General features: G+C 38.6%; 2 non-coding genes across 2 annotated transcripts; both read left to right on the plus strand.

Annotated features, from left to right (window-relative positions):
- Positions 1-3,840: 3,840 nt before the first annotated feature.
- LOC149005669 (small nucleolar RNA R71) lies at positions 3,841-3,947 on the plus strand. Its single transcript, XR_016170069.1, has one exon. It is a non-coding gene; the product is annotated as a small nucleolar RNA R71 (small nucleolar RNA).
- Positions 3,948-15,551: 11,604 nt separating this feature from the next.
- Positions 15,552-15,658, plus strand: LOC149005670 (small nucleolar RNA R71). The gene has a single exon (XR_016170059.1). It is a non-coding gene; the product is annotated as a small nucleolar RNA R71 (small nucleolar RNA).
- Positions 15,659-17,137: the final 1,479 nt, after the last annotated feature.

Here is a 17,137-nt window from a genome sequence, read left to right on the forward strand (position 1 = left end):
CACGTTTTTGCCTCCTTTGTACCCTTCTTTTCCCCCAAAAGTGCTAGGTTAAAATTGGCTTGTAGGATTAGAACCTTTTCCTTTGATATCAACGGCTGAGAACCATCATGTATTTACAAGAATATTGTCCACTTAAGTTAGCCCTTTTTGGTCATTTCCATTTGAGTTGGATCGGAGAATATTCTGCTCCGTTGCTGTAGCAAAGCTGCAGCAACTCTACAACAAAGTTAGAGGACTGGTTCTTCTTCTATTATGGATCTTCACCTACATTTTCAAGGGAAAGAGGATTAATCAAATTCATCCATTAATCGGAAGAAAAAATCATGTAAGAGTGACAATAATGACCTTCATAAGATGCAACATGTTAAGACTCAATAAAACAAAATCTAATTACTACTAACACTAAAACAAAGATAAAACTACTCCTAAATCAAGCCATCTCAAGTATAAAGTTATCAATCTTAACTCTATTTCATAGAATTATCACACCCCCAAACTTAAGACATTGCTTGACCTCGAGCAATAAAGACAAGTGAAAATACCAACTAACTACTAATGAAAGCATTAAGAAATCAAAAGAAAAGAAAAGCAAATAACCTAGCTCAATCATGCAATAGGATGGGTGTTAGACAGAAGTTGCCTCTCAATCTTTTTCTAATTTTTTAGATCCAACATGTCTGGCCAATAACACTTAGATGTCATACTTTACTCATCAGGATGCTCTCAAGTGTGTGTGTGTGTGTGTGAAAGTTAAGAATCTTGCCCTAGATCACCCTAGTCCAGCTGAATCATGGTCATCAAGTTTAGTTCATTGATCTAATATGTTGACCAAATGATTACCTCTCCACTAATTAGGGATCCATATCCTTTTACACCCCCAAGAACTTGTTTCATACTCTTTTGAGCATTTGACCCCCAAACTTATTCTTTATGAACCATTTTTTTTTTTTTTTGAATGTTGTTGTCATCCTGCCTTTTTACGCGAATATCGCTCATTTGTGATGAAGATACCCAGTTACTCAACAAGATCACAAACAAGAGTGCCTTGCATGCTCATATTCCGGGCCACTGTTGATGTCAAAAATACACATGGATTACATGCATATTCCCGGTTACTAGGTTGCCCAAAACAGCGGAACATTATTCTTTCTTTTCTCACTCTCTTTTTTTTTTTTTTTTTTTCATGCTCATATTTCAGGCCACTGTTGACGTCAAAAATACACATGGGTTACATGCATATTCCTGGTTACTAGGCAACCCAAATCAGCGGAGCATTATTCTTTTGGGGAAGGGAAGGGGTCAAACCTCAGTCAATATTCACAATGCACAGAGTTCTTGGAAACACCCAAATGGGGACCCCTAATGTGTAAGTCTCAAGGTTCTCATTTAACCAATTCTAAAATCCTAAAACTCTCACATTTATCCAACTTTCCCCAGGTTCTCCAGAGCTTGAAACATCACTTGGTGCATCAATAATATGGCATCACAGAAATGAGTAAATGCAGACATCAGATCATTATAACAGACTTATGCTAAGATTTCCAACACAATCAGATTAAGAGGCACTGACATTCACATTTATTAACAACCATCCAAATTTCATGAAAAGCCAGATTAACTACACAAAACATTTACCCAAAACATCTACTCTAAAATGGGATAGCAACTAAGAACATCTATAACATAAAAATAACATCTGCAATTATTGGAATAGTGCAAAGCTTACCCCCAAACTAAACAGGAGCAGTGTCCTCACAGCGAAAGAAAGAAAAATTAAGTAATGGAAAAACAGAGAAAAAGAAGGAGAACACGACTTCCCTGAATCAGCTATGGATCTGCTGCATCATCATGAATGTGAACACTTAGCTGATGCAAAGAGGGAGCGCAACTGGAGCAGCCCTAAGCACACAAAAATCGAACGCAACATTGGTGCAGCAAGGATAGACAACAGAAAAGGAAATTGAAGAAGGAAGGTGAGAGGAAGATAGGTGAAGAAGGTAGCACAGAGGTGGGCGAAGGTCAATTGAGTGGTTTTATCCTCACTGTGGTGTTGCTGCAGCATTTCTACAGCAACGAACACAAAATGTAATTTTCAACAGAGAATGTAATTTTTCAACAGAACATGTAAGACCCGTAGCTGAGGATCAAAACTTTGTAGTAGCATTGTGGCAACATCGCTACAACAAAGATAGTGAAATCTGCTGGATATTGAAACATGCTCTGTTCAGCAGTTTGGTTTAATGATAAGTTTGGCAAAACAACCACTCACTCTCTTTTTGTTCCCCACACTCCCTGCACATCAAAGATACATGTCAGCAAATTATCTGTCAGTTTTTTTATTTTTTTATTTTTATTATTTTTTTATCACACATTGTGAACTACCCATGACTTTATTAAACACCTAATGAACTAATGGCACACAATTAAACTAAAAATAATGAAATTTAAGTGACCTCCCTTCTTTTTAAGCCTCTTGAAGGATGATTGAAGATTTGTCCCGCTCCAATGGTGCTCCCCAATAATGCTTGATCCACTGCATGCTCTAGTTCCCAAGGCCATTTAATAATTTCTTCTTGTGCACCTTCCATAATTGGACTCAAACTCCTTTGTTGCTTTATGTACCTGTTGCAACATTTCTCCAACCAAATTTTAAGCTTTAATACTGAAGGACTGATCCCGTTGATCTCTATTTTACTCCATCCCATTGCTCTTCTACACTTCGTCAGCACTTCAAGTAGCATATCTTCTTGCTCCTTTGTTAGCAGTGCTGAAACAAAAACATGGAGTGTTTTGGCTGCATCCAAATGGGCATATTGAGAGTGTTTTGAAAGAGGTGTGAACTCTAACATATGTGGCTCTTCAATTGATGGTTTAGGGGCTTTAGTTTCAAGCTTAGATAATACAAGAGACTCAAATCTACTCCCACTCAATGCCTTAGCTGGTCTTGCCTCTAACAAATCCATATATCTACTTGCTTCATCATCCACTTGTTCAATTTCTATTGCCAATGAAAGCTCTAGTGGGTTTTTAATACACTTTGTCTCCAACTCTTCGGAAGCCAGCTCTTCAATGACATCCACAACAAAGCACTCTTCTATTGCATATGGAGATCTAGGATTTTCTGTATCACTTGGCAATGATCCTTGAGATCGATTACTTAAAGCACTAGCCAGCTGTCCAACTTGATTCTCCAAATTTCTCAATGAAGATGCTTGACTCTGAATCATTGCATCATTCTTTGCCATATACTCCTTCAATAGAAGCTCTATTGATGAAGAGGGTTCCACAGGCTGAATTTTCACTTGCTGTTGAGCACTTGGAAGCTGATGAGGTCGAGGCAGGATGGAAGATGGGCTTGCATTCTGTCCTTGAGCATTCCAAGAGTAGTTAGGGTGCTGCCTCCAACCGAGATTATAGGTGTTGGCATATGGGTTATTGGCATTGCTGAAATTACCAACATAGTAAGCAAATTCAGGGGTTAGATGGACAACTATCAAAGACATGCTCCCCACCACAATATGTACACGAGAGCTGCTTGTATGTTGTTGAGTTTGTACGAGTTGTATGCAAGTTTACTGATTTTAACACACTAGTTAGGGATGACACTTGTGAAGTTAAAGCAGTCACCGCATCTAACTCATAAATCCCCGCCACTCTCTCTTATTTGCAGCACCTCTCTCAGCTGGCCATTGGTAGTTGTTGTTGGCCATTCTCTCCAAGATTTCATAAGCTTCATTGTAAGACTTTGCCAATATAGCCCCATTTACTGATGCATCCACTATGGATCGAGTTTGTCTACTTAAACCATAGTAAAAAGTCTTCATTTGAATCCAATGAGGAATACCATGGTGAGGACATTTATGCAAGAGATCCTTAAATCTTTCCCATGCCTTATACAAAGATTCACCATCCAACTGTTGAAAACCAGTGATATCATTTCTGAACTTGGCATTCTTTGATGCAGGGAAGTACTTCATCAAGAACTTCTCTACTAAATCATTCCATGTGGCTACTGATTGTGGAGGTAAGGAGTTCAACCATGCTCTTGCTCTATCTCGAAATGAATAAGGGAATAGCTTCAATCTCAAAGCCTCTTCAGTTGCTCCAGGTATCTTGAAAGAGTCACTTACTTCCATGAAGAGTCTAAGATGGAGATGATGATCTTCTGTTGGCATCCCACCGAACTGTCCTATAGTTTGAAGCATTTGGAACATCACAGGCTTGAGTTCAAAATGTAATGCTTGGATTTATGACCTTACTATACTTGGATTCAGCTCATGCAACCTTGGGACAGCATATCCTCTAATGGCCCTATCTCTATCATCACCCTCAGCTGCCATATTATTCTCATTATTATTCAACCCATATCTCATTGCTTCAGCCATTGTTTGACCTGCTACTAAACCTCACTACTTCCTTCTTCTAGCTCGAAATGTCCTTTTGATTTCAAAGTCAAAGGGTATCAACTCTTGATCAGGCAGCGAACTCATACAAGGGTAAAAGCACCTGAGAATAAAAGGAAACTAATATCAAAGTAAAGAAATTTCAGTAGATAACTAAAACTTACTTCTACACTAATTATTAAAGACAAAATTCCCCGGCAACGGCGCCAAAAACTTGTTGCTTGTATCTCAAGATATTACGCAAGTGTACGTATCGCAATCAAGTAATAAATGATAAGTAAAGTATCGATCCCACGGAGAATTATATCCTTAACTTTCAATGTAAAAGTAAAATTGATTGAAATGAGATTAACAAGGTTGATTGGTGATTGACTAACTAAATAACCAAATGACAGGTAATAAAACTAAGGAACTAAAATGAAGATTAAGCAATTGAGGGAACTTATGAGTGAAAAGAGTGTCGCGTCCCCCCCCCCCCCCACCTTTCCATCCCACTCTCTATATTAATTTCTCCCCCCCCCCAACACCCACACACTCAAAAAAAATCCCACATTTTTTTTTTCCCACCCCCCCACACCCCCCCCCCCCCCCCCCTCCCCATTCCCCCCCAAAAAAATTTTTTAAATAAATACTATTTACACCCACACCCCACAATAATTGGGTGTTTTTTTTTTTTCCCCCCCCCCCCCCCATAACCAACCCCCCCATTATAATTTTTTACCCCACCCCCCCCACCAACACCCCCCCCCCCCCCCTTTTTTCTCCTAATTATTTCCTCACCTCCCTCCCACACAAAAAATTCCAAAAACCAAAATTTTTCAATTTAACATCCTAATTTCTTTTATATTAAAATGGTTTGCAATAAAACTAAAGAACACATGATTAGTGTTGCTTGTATCTCAAGATATCACGCAAGTATACGTATCGCAATCAAGTAATAAATGATAAGTACAGTATCGATCCCACGGAGAATTATATCCTTAACTTTCAATGTAAAAATAAAATTGATTTAAATGAAATTAACAAGGTTGATTGGTGTTTGTCTAACTAATTAACCAAATGACAGGTAAAGAAAACTAAGGAACTAAAATGTAGATTTGAGCAATGGAAGAAACTTAATGAGTGACAAGTGTGTTAGGAATCAAGTTTCCCTTCCCCTGAATTTTAAAACACAAATACTAAAGCAATACTACAACCCCAAGATAAATCAAGAACTTGGAATGAATGGCAATATGGTATTTTCCAATACACATAAGCTAGCATCCTAAATCAACATCAGCATATTCCTATGAAAAATTGACTTAAGAATGCAATTTAAACCCAATCCAATCAATGGTAATGTGAGGTAATTGGGTATTCCTACCCAACCTACTAATTAACACAACCTAATTAAAGATGATGCTAACTCACACAATTCAACAAACACCTAGACTTCATTAATTTTCCAATTAATGAAATCATAACATTCATTCAAGAAAGATCATTCAAGAACTGAAATTAGTCAATATAACATGCTGAATTCATTAACAATAAAGTGGATTGCAATAAAACTAAAGAACACATGATTAATTACATATCAAAATTCAGGTTTAGGTACTACTATCATCCCAACACAGCTAAGATTTAGCCCATAACAGAATTTGAATGCATAAAACCAAGTATAGTTGACATGAGACTAGAAAATAAGAAGATAGAGTTATAAAAACAAGAATAAACTAAGGCTTCAATGCTTCCACATGAGCTCCAGCTTTCTTCTTCAGCAAATCAGCAACTCCAGCAGCTCCTTGCTTCCACAAGAGCTCCAGCATTCGTTCTCTACCTCCTTCCTCTCAGCCAAGTCTCTCTTCCACCCTTGGTCGAATGTCTCCTTCTTGTCCTCCTTGCCTCTCTTCTCTTTCTTCCATAAATGTCTTCAATCATTAGGTTAGATTCTGGCCATAGGATTAGAACCTTCCTCCTGAGATCAAGGGCTGAAAACCATTATGTATTTACAAGAATTTAGTCCACTTAAGTTAGCCCTTTTTGGTCAATTCCATTTGAATTGGATCTGAGAATATTCTGCTCCGTTGTTGTAGCAATGCAGCAACAACTCTACAACAAAGTTAGAGGACATGTTCTTTATGAATCTTCACCTACATGTTCAAGAGAAAGAGAAACAATCAAATTCATCCATAAAAAGAAGGGAAATTCATGCAATGTGACAAAAATGAACTAAACAAAATGCAACATGTTGAGACTAAATAAAACAACACCTAATGAATACTATCACTAAAACAAAGACAAAATACTCCTAAATCAAGCCATCTCAAGTATAAAAGTTATAAATCTTAACTCTATTTCATAGAGTTATCACACCCCCAAACTTAAGACATTGCTTGACCTCGAGCAATAAAGACAAATGAAAACAACAACTAACTACTAATGAAAGCATGAGGAAATCAAAAGAAAAGAAAAGCAAATAACCTGGCTTAAGCATGCAATAGGATGAGTGTTAGACAGAAGTTGCCTCTCAATCTTTTTCTAAATTTTCAAATCCAACACATCTGGCCAATAACACTTAGATGTCATACTTTACTCATCGGATGCTCTCAAGTGTGTGTGTGAAAGTTAAGGATCTTGCCCCGAGATCACCCTAGTATAGCTGAATCATGGTCATCAAGTTTAGTTCATTGATCTAATATGTTGACCAAATGATTACCTCTCCACTAATTAGGAATCCATATCTTTTTACAACCCCAAGAACTTGTTTCATACTCTTTTGAGCATTTGACCCCCAAACTTATTATTTATGAACTTTTTTTTTTTTTTTTTTTTTTTTTTTTTTTTATGTTGTCATCTTGCCTTTTTACGCGAATATCGCTCATTTGTGATGAAGATACCCGGTTACTCAACAAGATCACAAACAAGAGTGCCTTGCATGCTCATATTTCGGGCCACTGTTGACGACGTCAAAAATACACATGGGTTACATGCATATTCCCGGTTACTAGGTTGCCCAAAACAATGGAACATTATTCTTTTTTTTTTTTTTTTTTTTTTTTGTGGGTGGTTCATATTTCGGGCCACTGTTGACGTCAAAAATACACATGGGTTACATGCATATTCCTGGTTACTAGGCAACCCAAATCAGCGGAGCATTATTCTTTTAGGGAAGGGAAGGGCTCAAACATCAATCAATATTCACAATGCACAAAGTTCTTGGAAACAACCAAATGGGGATCCCTAATGTGTAAGTCTTGAGGTTCTCATTTAATCAATTCTAAAATCCTAAAAACTCTCACATTGATCCAGCTTTCCCCAGGTTCTCTAGAGCTTGAAACATCACTTGGTGCATCAATAGTATGGCATCACAAACATGAGTAAATGCAGACATCAGATCATTATAGCAAAATTGTGCTAAGATTTCCAACAAAACCAGAGTAAGAGGCACTGACATTCACATTACTTAACAATCATCCAAATTTCATGAAAAGCCAGATTAACTACACAAAACATCTACCCAAAACAGCTACTCTAAAACTGGACAGCAACTTTAAACTATACAACAAAAAAGTCACAAAAAAAAAAAACAGAAGAAAATTAACTGTTAACTGGGGACATCCATATCATGAAGATAACATATGCAATTAAAGAACTTTACCCCCAAACTAAAGATGAGCAGTGTCCTCACAGCGAAAGAAAGGAAAAAAAAAAGGTAAGGTAATAAAAGGAAAACACAATAAAAGAAGAGAGAGAACGGAACTTCCCTGAACAAGCTAGGCCTCATCATCATCATCATCTAATGAATGGAACTCATCATCAGCAGCAGCTGCAGCAGCTTCAGCTTCATCCTCCTCATCTATATTAGGAATGTAGTTCCCATCTTGGCCCCAAGGATTAGCGAAGAGGTAGTTGGGAAAAGCTGGAAAAGATTGGAACCGGTTGCTATTCATCCTTAAGTTAGACTCAAGGGCGCGATCACGGGCAGCCACATAACGCATATAACCAAGGAAGAGGTCACGAGTGATTTGATGTTCCAACATCATTTGAAATTGGGTGGCTTCTACTTGACTGAGGCGCTGTTCCAATTGAGTGTAACTAGAGGATGGAGCACCAGAGGTAGAAGAAGTGGGAGGAATGGCTGATCTTTGCGGCAGCGAGGAGGTGGTGCACTTGGAAGGGGGAGCTGCACTAGGTGTAAGCATGCGAGTGATACTGAAGTGTGTGATGGCACCTTTGTTGAGTGTATGGACATCAGAAGCCTGCACATCAACATGGTTAGCCAAACATAAAGCAGTAATTAAACAGGGAAAAGCTAAACTACCACCCTGCCTAGCAGCACAAGCACAAATGGCCTCATGAATGCGATGACCCACATTAACCCGACGCCCTTCCAAAATAGAGTGGAGGAGCAAAGCTCTATCCACTGAAACAATCTGACTATGCGTGGAGGGCATCAAGTGGGTCTGTAAAAAATGGTACCAAATTTTGGCTGCCGGTTGCAAGGTGTGGCGGGCAATAGTTAATGCACCTTGGGTGGAGGAGGACCACTCCGTGCCATGAGAACATAAAGTCTGGATAATGTTATGCATGGCAGTTGGATCTGCTGAAGCAAGATAGGCATTGTGCTCATCCTCCACATTGGCCAATGCATAATAGGCATTAATGGATGGTCCATCTATAGGTATGTGCATCCCCCTAACATAGACTTGATCCTGAGATGGGGCAGTGAGATTGGCATAAAATTCGTAGACTATGGAAGGGATGTAGGCACCAGGATGGGTGCAAAATTGTTCCCAATGATGCCTAGCTATAATGGATGGGATGAATGGAAAGGCTTGGGCTTCATTGGGTTTTAATTTGAACCCCTTCTCCGGAAGAAAGTTCTTGGTGGAGATGGATGTGAAGCGGTTCTCAGCTAAGGGAGAGGCAAAATAAGAGGGACTCATTGAAGCACTAGAACTAGGGTCTGTTCTGCTCTTCTTCTTAGGGGCCATTTCAAATGGAGTGCACAGGGTTGGCCCCTAACAACCACTATTGAAGTCAAACAAACACTAAAACAGACCTTAGCTAACAAAAACACTGCAACAACTAATCAAACAAATTGTAGAAAATAAAAAAAACAAAAAAAACTAATCAAACAAACACTAAAACATACCTTATCTAACAAAAACAGAGACACCATAAAAGTAGAAAACAAGAACAAACAATTAACAAACAATGAACTATAACTAAGCAAACAAAAACAAACAAACAAACAAATTCTATGTTGTTTTAGGTGCAAATGGCAAGCATAAAAATAGAGGATATGAGCATAGGGTAACGATGACCCAGAAATGCTGTATTGGTGTGTGCAAGTGATTGTAGCTCCAAAATAACACCTAAACAAATAAGAAAAGTTGTATATACCCTAACGAAAACATACACTAAGACAACATAAGAACAAACACATAACCCACAAACCACAAATTGAACATTCAACAAAAACACAGCAAATCAGAAAGTTCAAAAATATAGAATGAAAGAAAAGAAATGGGGAGAACACTTAGCTGATGTGGTGTAGGGAAGATGAAAGGTCGAAATACGACAAAAACATGCCCGAAACCCTGTACGACATCCTCTGAGAAGTGATTCGAGAATGGTATGGGGGAAAAAGTTAGGGTTTTTTTTTTGTGAAAGATGGGCTATCGGTGAAGAAGAAGATTGCTGTGGTGGGTGAATGTAGGTAAATGGAGGTGTGAAAGTCTTTGAAAAACAGAAAATGGAAGAGAAGATGAGGATGAGTTGCAGTGGAGGAGACGATGGTGCCGTGAGAGTCGACGAAGTGAGCTGAGTGTTTCGTTGATTTGGATTTGAAATGAGAGGTTTTATGGGTTTGGGTTGGTATTGGTTTAGAAGGGTTTAAAAAAAATGAAATTGGTTCGAATCAGTATGGGTTCAGCAGGGTCTGATAGAATTTAGAAGTGTATTTTTGATGGGTTGGTTGGGTTTGAGATGAAACCGGGTCGGGTGAGTGGTTTAAAAGTTGTTGTAGCTTTGCTGCAGCTTTGCTATAGCAACGAACACAGAATGTAAGTTTCAACAGAGAATAGAATGTGTTAACAGAACATGCAAGACCCGTAGCTGAGGGTCAAAACTTTGTAGTAGCATTGTGGCCACATCGCTACTACAAAGATAGTGAAATTTGCTGGATATTGAAACATGCTCTGTTCAGCAGTTGGATTTAATGATAAATTTGGAAAAACACCCAATCACTCTCTTTTTGTTCCCCACACTCCCTGCACATCAAAATATACATGTTAGCAAATTATCTATCATTCATTTTATATTTTTTTTATTTTTTATTTTTTTTTTATCAATAATGAACTAATAGCACACAATTAAACTAAAAATACTGAAATCTAAGTGACCTCCCTTCTTTTTAAGCCTCTTGAAGGTTGATTGAAGATTTGTCCCGCTCCAATGGTGCTCCCCAATAATGCTTGATTCTCTGCCCATTGACTAGAAATTTCCTGTTAGAGATGCCCTCTTGCAACTCCACTGCTCCATGTGGAAATACTGTCATTATTGTAAAAGGACCCGACCATCTTGATTTCAGCTTTCCTGGAAATAATTTGAGTCTGGAGTTGAACAGCAGAACTTGCTGACCTGGTTCAAATACCCTTTGCAAGATTTTCTTGTCATGCCATTTCTTCACTTTCTCCTTGTAGAGTTTGGCATTTTCATATGCTTGGAGCCTGAATTCATCAAGTTGATGGAGTTGTAGCATTCTCTTCTCACCAGCCAAAGTAGAGTCAAAATTGAATTTCTTAATTGCCCAGTATGCCTTATGCTCTAGTTCCAATGGTAGATGGCAAGCCTTTCCAAACACAAGTTGATATGGTGACATTCCAAAAGGTGTTTTGTAGGCAGTCCGGTAGGCCCAAAGGGAGTCATCTAACCTTATGGACCAATCCTTCCTTGTTGGGCATACTGTTTTCTCCAAAATCAACTTGATTTGTCTATTAGAAACTTCAGCTTGTCCATTTGTTTGGGGGTGATAGCTTGAGGCAACTTTGTGACGAACTCCATATTTAGACAATAGAGCTCCAAGATATTTGTTGCAAAAATGTGAACCTTCATCACTGATTATGGCTCTTGGAGTACCAAATCTAGTGAAGATATTCTTTCTCATGAAGTCAATAACCACCTTTGCATCATTAGTTGAACAAGCAGCAGCCTCCACCCACTTGGATACATAGTCCACTGCTACTAAAATGTAAAGATTGCCATATGAAGGAATAAAAGGCCCCATGAAATCAATTCCCCAAACATCAAACAATTCTACTTCCAAGATATTGGTTAAGGGCATTTCATTCCTTTTTGAGATGTTTCCCACTCTTTGACATCTATCACATTTTTGAATGAATTGATAGGCATCCTTGAACATACTTGGCCAATAAAACCCCGATTGCAAGACCTTTGCTGCTGTCCTATCTCCTTGATAATGTCCACCATATGGGGAGTCATGGCATTGCCTCAACACATCCTCTACTTCTACCTCAGGGATACAACGCCTCAATATTTGATCTGCACATAGCTTAAATAAGAATGGTTCATCCCAGAAATACCTTTTAACCTCATGTAAAAATTTCTTCCTTTGTTGAGTGGGCATCATAGGGGGTAGAAGTCCGCTGGCTAAATAATTAGCAAAATCAGCATACCAAGGTGTTGAGAGGGAAACAACAAAGAGTTGTTCATCGGGAAGACTTCTTTAATTTCAAATTCAGCTGCTTGGTTTGGATTTTCCAACCTAGACAGATGGTCAGCCACTTGATTCTCAGTCCCCTTCCTATCTTTTATCTCCAAATTGAACTCTTGAAGCAATAAGATCCATCTAATCAGCCTTGGTTTAGCATCCTTCTTGTGTATCAAATATTTGATGGCTGAATGATCTGTGAACACATTGACCTTTGCCCCCACTAGATAAGCTCTAAATTTGTCAAATGCAAACACCACTGCCAAGAGCTCTTTTTCGGTGACAGTGTAATTCAGTTGTGCTCCTGATAGGGTCCGACTAGCATAATAGATTGAATGGAATACCTTATTCTTACGCTGTCCCAAAACTGCTCCTACAGCCCAATCACTAGCATCACACATGACCTCAAAGGGAATAGACCAATCCGGTGCCACAATGATGGGTGTAGAAATCAGCTGCTTCTTCAACTCTAAAAATGCTGTCATACATGCTTCACTAAAGCTGAACTGACTTTCTTTTTCAAGCAGGCTACACAATGGTTTAGATATTTGTGAAAAATCTTTTATGAACCTTCTATAAAACCCAGCATGTCCAAGAAAGCTTCTAATCCCTTTCACACTTGATGGTGGTGGTAATTTTTCTATAATGGCAACCTTGGCTTTATCCACTTCTAGACCCTGTTTGGAAACCTTATGTCCAAGAACAATCCCTTCTCTAACCATAAAATGGCATTTTTCCCAGTTGAGGACTAAATTGGTTTCTTCACATCTCTGTAGAACTTTTGCCAAGTGAGTGAGACATTCATCATAAGTTTCTCCAAAAACCGAAAAATCATCCATAAACACCTCTACAAATTGTTCCACCATATCAGTGAAAATGGCCATCATACATCTTTGGAAAGTGGCTGGGGCATTACAAAGACCAAAAGGCATTCTTCTAAAGGCAAAGGTACCATATGGGCAAGTGAAAGTGGTCTTATGTTGATCTTCAGGAGCAATGGCTATTTGATTGTACCACGAGTATCCATCTAAGAAGCAATAATACTCTTTTCCAGCCAATCTATCAAGCATTTGATCAATGAAGGGTAGAGGGAAATGATCTTTCCTTGTAGCCTTGTTAAGCTTCCTATAGTCCATACATATTCTCCACCCACTCACTATTCTTGTAGGTATCAACTCCTTATTATCATTCTCCACAACTGTCATTCCTCCTTTCTTGGGGACACATTGTACTGGACTCACCCACTTGCTGTCTGAAATTGGATACACCACCCCAGCATCTAACCATTTAATGATTTCCTTTTTGACCACTTCCTTCATAATTGGATTCAGCCTCCTTTGATGCTCCACAGAATTATTACAGCAGTCTTCCAGCAAATTGTGCAAATTGATGGGCTGATTCCCTTGATATCTGATATGGTCCATCCTAATGCTTTGCTGTATTTCTTCAGCACTTTAATTAACATATCTTCTTGCTCTGCTGTTAGCACTGCTGAAATGATAACTGGAAGTGTCTTTCCTTCACCCAAATAGGCATACCTAAGGTGTCTCGGAAGAGGCTTCAATTCTAACACGGGAGGCTTTTCAATTGATGGCTTAGGAGATTGAGTTGCATGCTCAGATAATACAAGAGGATCAAATCCATTCTTTCTTAATGTCTCAGCTGGTCTTGCATCTAACCATTTAATGTAGCTACCTGCTTCATCACCCACTTGTGAAATTTCAGATGTTAATGAAAGCTCTAATGGATCTTTACTACCCTTTGTCTCAACTTCTTCTAAAACCAGCTCCTCTATGATATCTACCATTGAGCATTGCTCTATCTCATCTAGAGATTTCATTGCACGGAGAACATTGAAAGTGACTTGCTCTCCATTTACCCTCATAGTTAATTCTCCTTTATGCACATCAATCAAAGTCTTTCCAGTGGCCAAGAAGGGTCTTCCAAGAATGATGGGCACATCTCTATCAGCTTCAAAATCAAGAACAATGAAATCAGCAGGGAAGATGAACTTATCAACTCTTACCAAGACATCTTCAATTTTTCCTTCAGGATGAGCTAAGGATCTATCAGCCAGCTGAAGTGTTACTGTAGTTGGCCTTGCTTCTCCCACACCAAGCTTCTTGAAGATTGACATTGGCATAAGGTTAATGCTAGCTCCAAGGTCACAAAGGGCTCTCCCAATATAATTTTCTCCAATAGCACAAGGAATGGTGAAACTCCCAGGATCCTTTAATTTTTGAGGAAGCTTGTTCAACAAGAAGGCACTACTCTCTTGTGTCATGGCTACTGTTTCAAACTCTCCAAATCTTTTTTTTTTAGAAAGGACGTCTTTCATGAATTTCACATAATTTGGCATTTGTTCAAGTGCTTCTACCAATGGTATATTGATGTGGAGCTCCTTCAAAACATCCAAGAATTTCTTGAACTGATGGTTTTGTTGCTGCCTTTGAAATCTTTGAGGAAAGGGGGGTGGTTTATAAGGCACTTTTTCTGGAGAACCCTGTTGCAATGGAGCTGTAGCTGGTGGTTCAACACTTTGGTGTTCAAAATCAGATTGGTCTTTTTGAACAGCCACTGGATCTTCCTTTTCCCTTTCTTCTTGGACAGGATTAGTTTCCTTCGGTTGATTGGACTTAACATGAGGTGGCTCTATATATTTCCCACTCCGTAATGAAATAACCTTGCAATGCTCTTTGCCTTCCCGCCTAGGATTTTCAGTATCACTTGGCAGTGATCCTTGAGGTCTGTTGCTTAAAGCATTAGCTAGCTGCCCAACTTGATTCTCCAAATTTCTCAATGAAGCTGCTTGGCTCTGAATAATTGCATCATTCTTTGCCATGTATTCTTTCAATAGGAGCTCAATTGATGAAGAAGGTTCTATAGGCTGAATCTTCACTTGCTGTTGAGCACTTGGAAGTTGATAAGGTCTAGTTGGGGTAGATGATGGGCCTACATTCTGTCCTTGACCATTCCAAGAGAAGTTAGGGTGCTGCCTCCAACCAGGATTATAAGTGTTGGAATATGGGTTATTAGCTTTGCTGAAATTACCAACATAGTAGGCTGATTCTGGGTTAGATGGACAACTATCAAAGACATGCTCCCCACCACAATATGTACAAGAGACTGCTAGATTTTGTTGTGGTTGTACAGTTGCAGCCAAGTTTACAGATTTTAACACAATAGTGAGAGATGAAACTTGTGCAGTTAAGGCTGTCACTGCATCCAACTCATAAATTCCAGCCACCCTCTTACTTGCAGCAGCTCTTTCAGCTGGCCATTGGTAGTTGTTGTTGGCCATCCTTTCCAAAATTTCATAAGCCTCATTGTAAGACTTTGCCAATATAGCCCCATTGGCTGATGCATCAACTATGGATCGAGTTTGTCCACTTAAACCATTGTAGAAAGTCTCCATCTGAATCCAATGAGGAATGCCATGATGAGGACATTTACGCAAGAGCTCCTTAAACCTCTCCCATGCCTCATATAAAGACTCACTATCCAACTGTTGAAAACCAGTTATGTCATTTCTGAGCTTGGCATTCTTTGTTGGAGGGAAGTACTTCATCAAGAACTTCTCTACCAAGTCATTCCATGTAGCTACTGATTGGGGAGGTAAGGAGTTCAACCACGCTCTTGCTCTATCCCGCAATGAATAAGGGAATAGCTTCAATCTCAAAGCCTCTTCAGTTGCTCCAGGTATCTTGAAAGAGTCACTTACTTCCATGAAGAGTTTAAGATGGAGATGAGGATCTTCTGTTGAAAGCCCACTGAATTGTCCCACAGTTTGAAGCATTTGGAACATCACCGGCTTAAGTTCAAAATGTAAGGCTTGAATATCTGGCCGTACTATGCTTGGATTCAGCTCATGCAACATGGGGACAACGTATGCTCTGATGGCTCTATCTCTATCATCACCCTCAGCTGCCATATTAGTCTCATTATTATTCAATCCATTTCTCACTGCTTCAGCCATTGTTGGAACTGCTGCTAGGCCTCGTTGCTCCCTTCTTCTAGCTCGAAATGTCCTTTCTATTTCGATTTCAAAGGGTGCCAACTCTTGATCGAGCAGCGTGTTCATACAAGGGTAAAAGCACCGAGAATAAAAGGAAACTAATATCAAAGTAAAGAAATTTCAGTAGATAAAACAAAAACTTACTTCTACACTAATTATCAAAGACAAAATTCCCCAGAAACGGCGCCAAAAACTTGTTGCTTGTATCTCAAGATATCACGCAAGTATACGTATCGCAATCAAGTAATAAATGATAAGTACAGTATCGATCCCACGGAGAATTATATCCTTAACTTTCAATGTAAAAATAAAATTGATTTAAATGAAATTAACAAGGTTGATTGGTGTTTGTCTAACTAATTAACCAAATGACAGGTAAAGAAAACTAAGGAACTAAAATGTAGATTTGAGCAATGGAAGAAACTTAATGAGTGACAAGTGTGTTAGGAATCAAGTTTCCCTTCCCCTGAATTTTAAAACACAAATACTAAAGCAATACTACAACCCCAAGATAAATCAAGAACTTGGAATGAATGGCAATATGGTATTTTCCAATACACATAAGCTAGCATCCTAAATCAACATCAGCATATTCCTATGAAGAATTGACTTAAGAATGCAATTTAAACCCAATCCAATCAATGGTAATGTGAGGTAATTGGGTATTCCTACCCAACCTACTAATTAACACAACCTAATTAAAGATGATGCTAACTCACACAATTCAACAAACACCTAGACTTCATTAATTTTCCAATTAATGAAATCATAACATTCATTCAAGAAAGATCATTCAAGAACTGAAATTAGTCAATATAACATGCTGAATTCATTAACAATAAAGTGGATTGCAATAAAACTAAAGAACACATGATTAATTACATATCAAAATTCAGGTTTAGGTACTACTATCATCCCAACACAGCTAAGATTTAGCCCATAACAGAATTTGAATGCATAAAACCAAGTATAGTTGACATGAGACTAGAAAATAAGAAGATA

The sequence above is a fragment of the Hakea prostrata genome, chromosome 9, assembly GCF_041222555.1.
Source record: "Hakea prostrata isolate BN-2017 chromosome 9, UWA_Hpros_2, whole genome shotgun sequence".
Lineage (NCBI taxonomy): Eukaryota > Viridiplantae > Streptophyta > Magnoliopsida > Proteales > Proteaceae > Hakea > Hakea prostrata.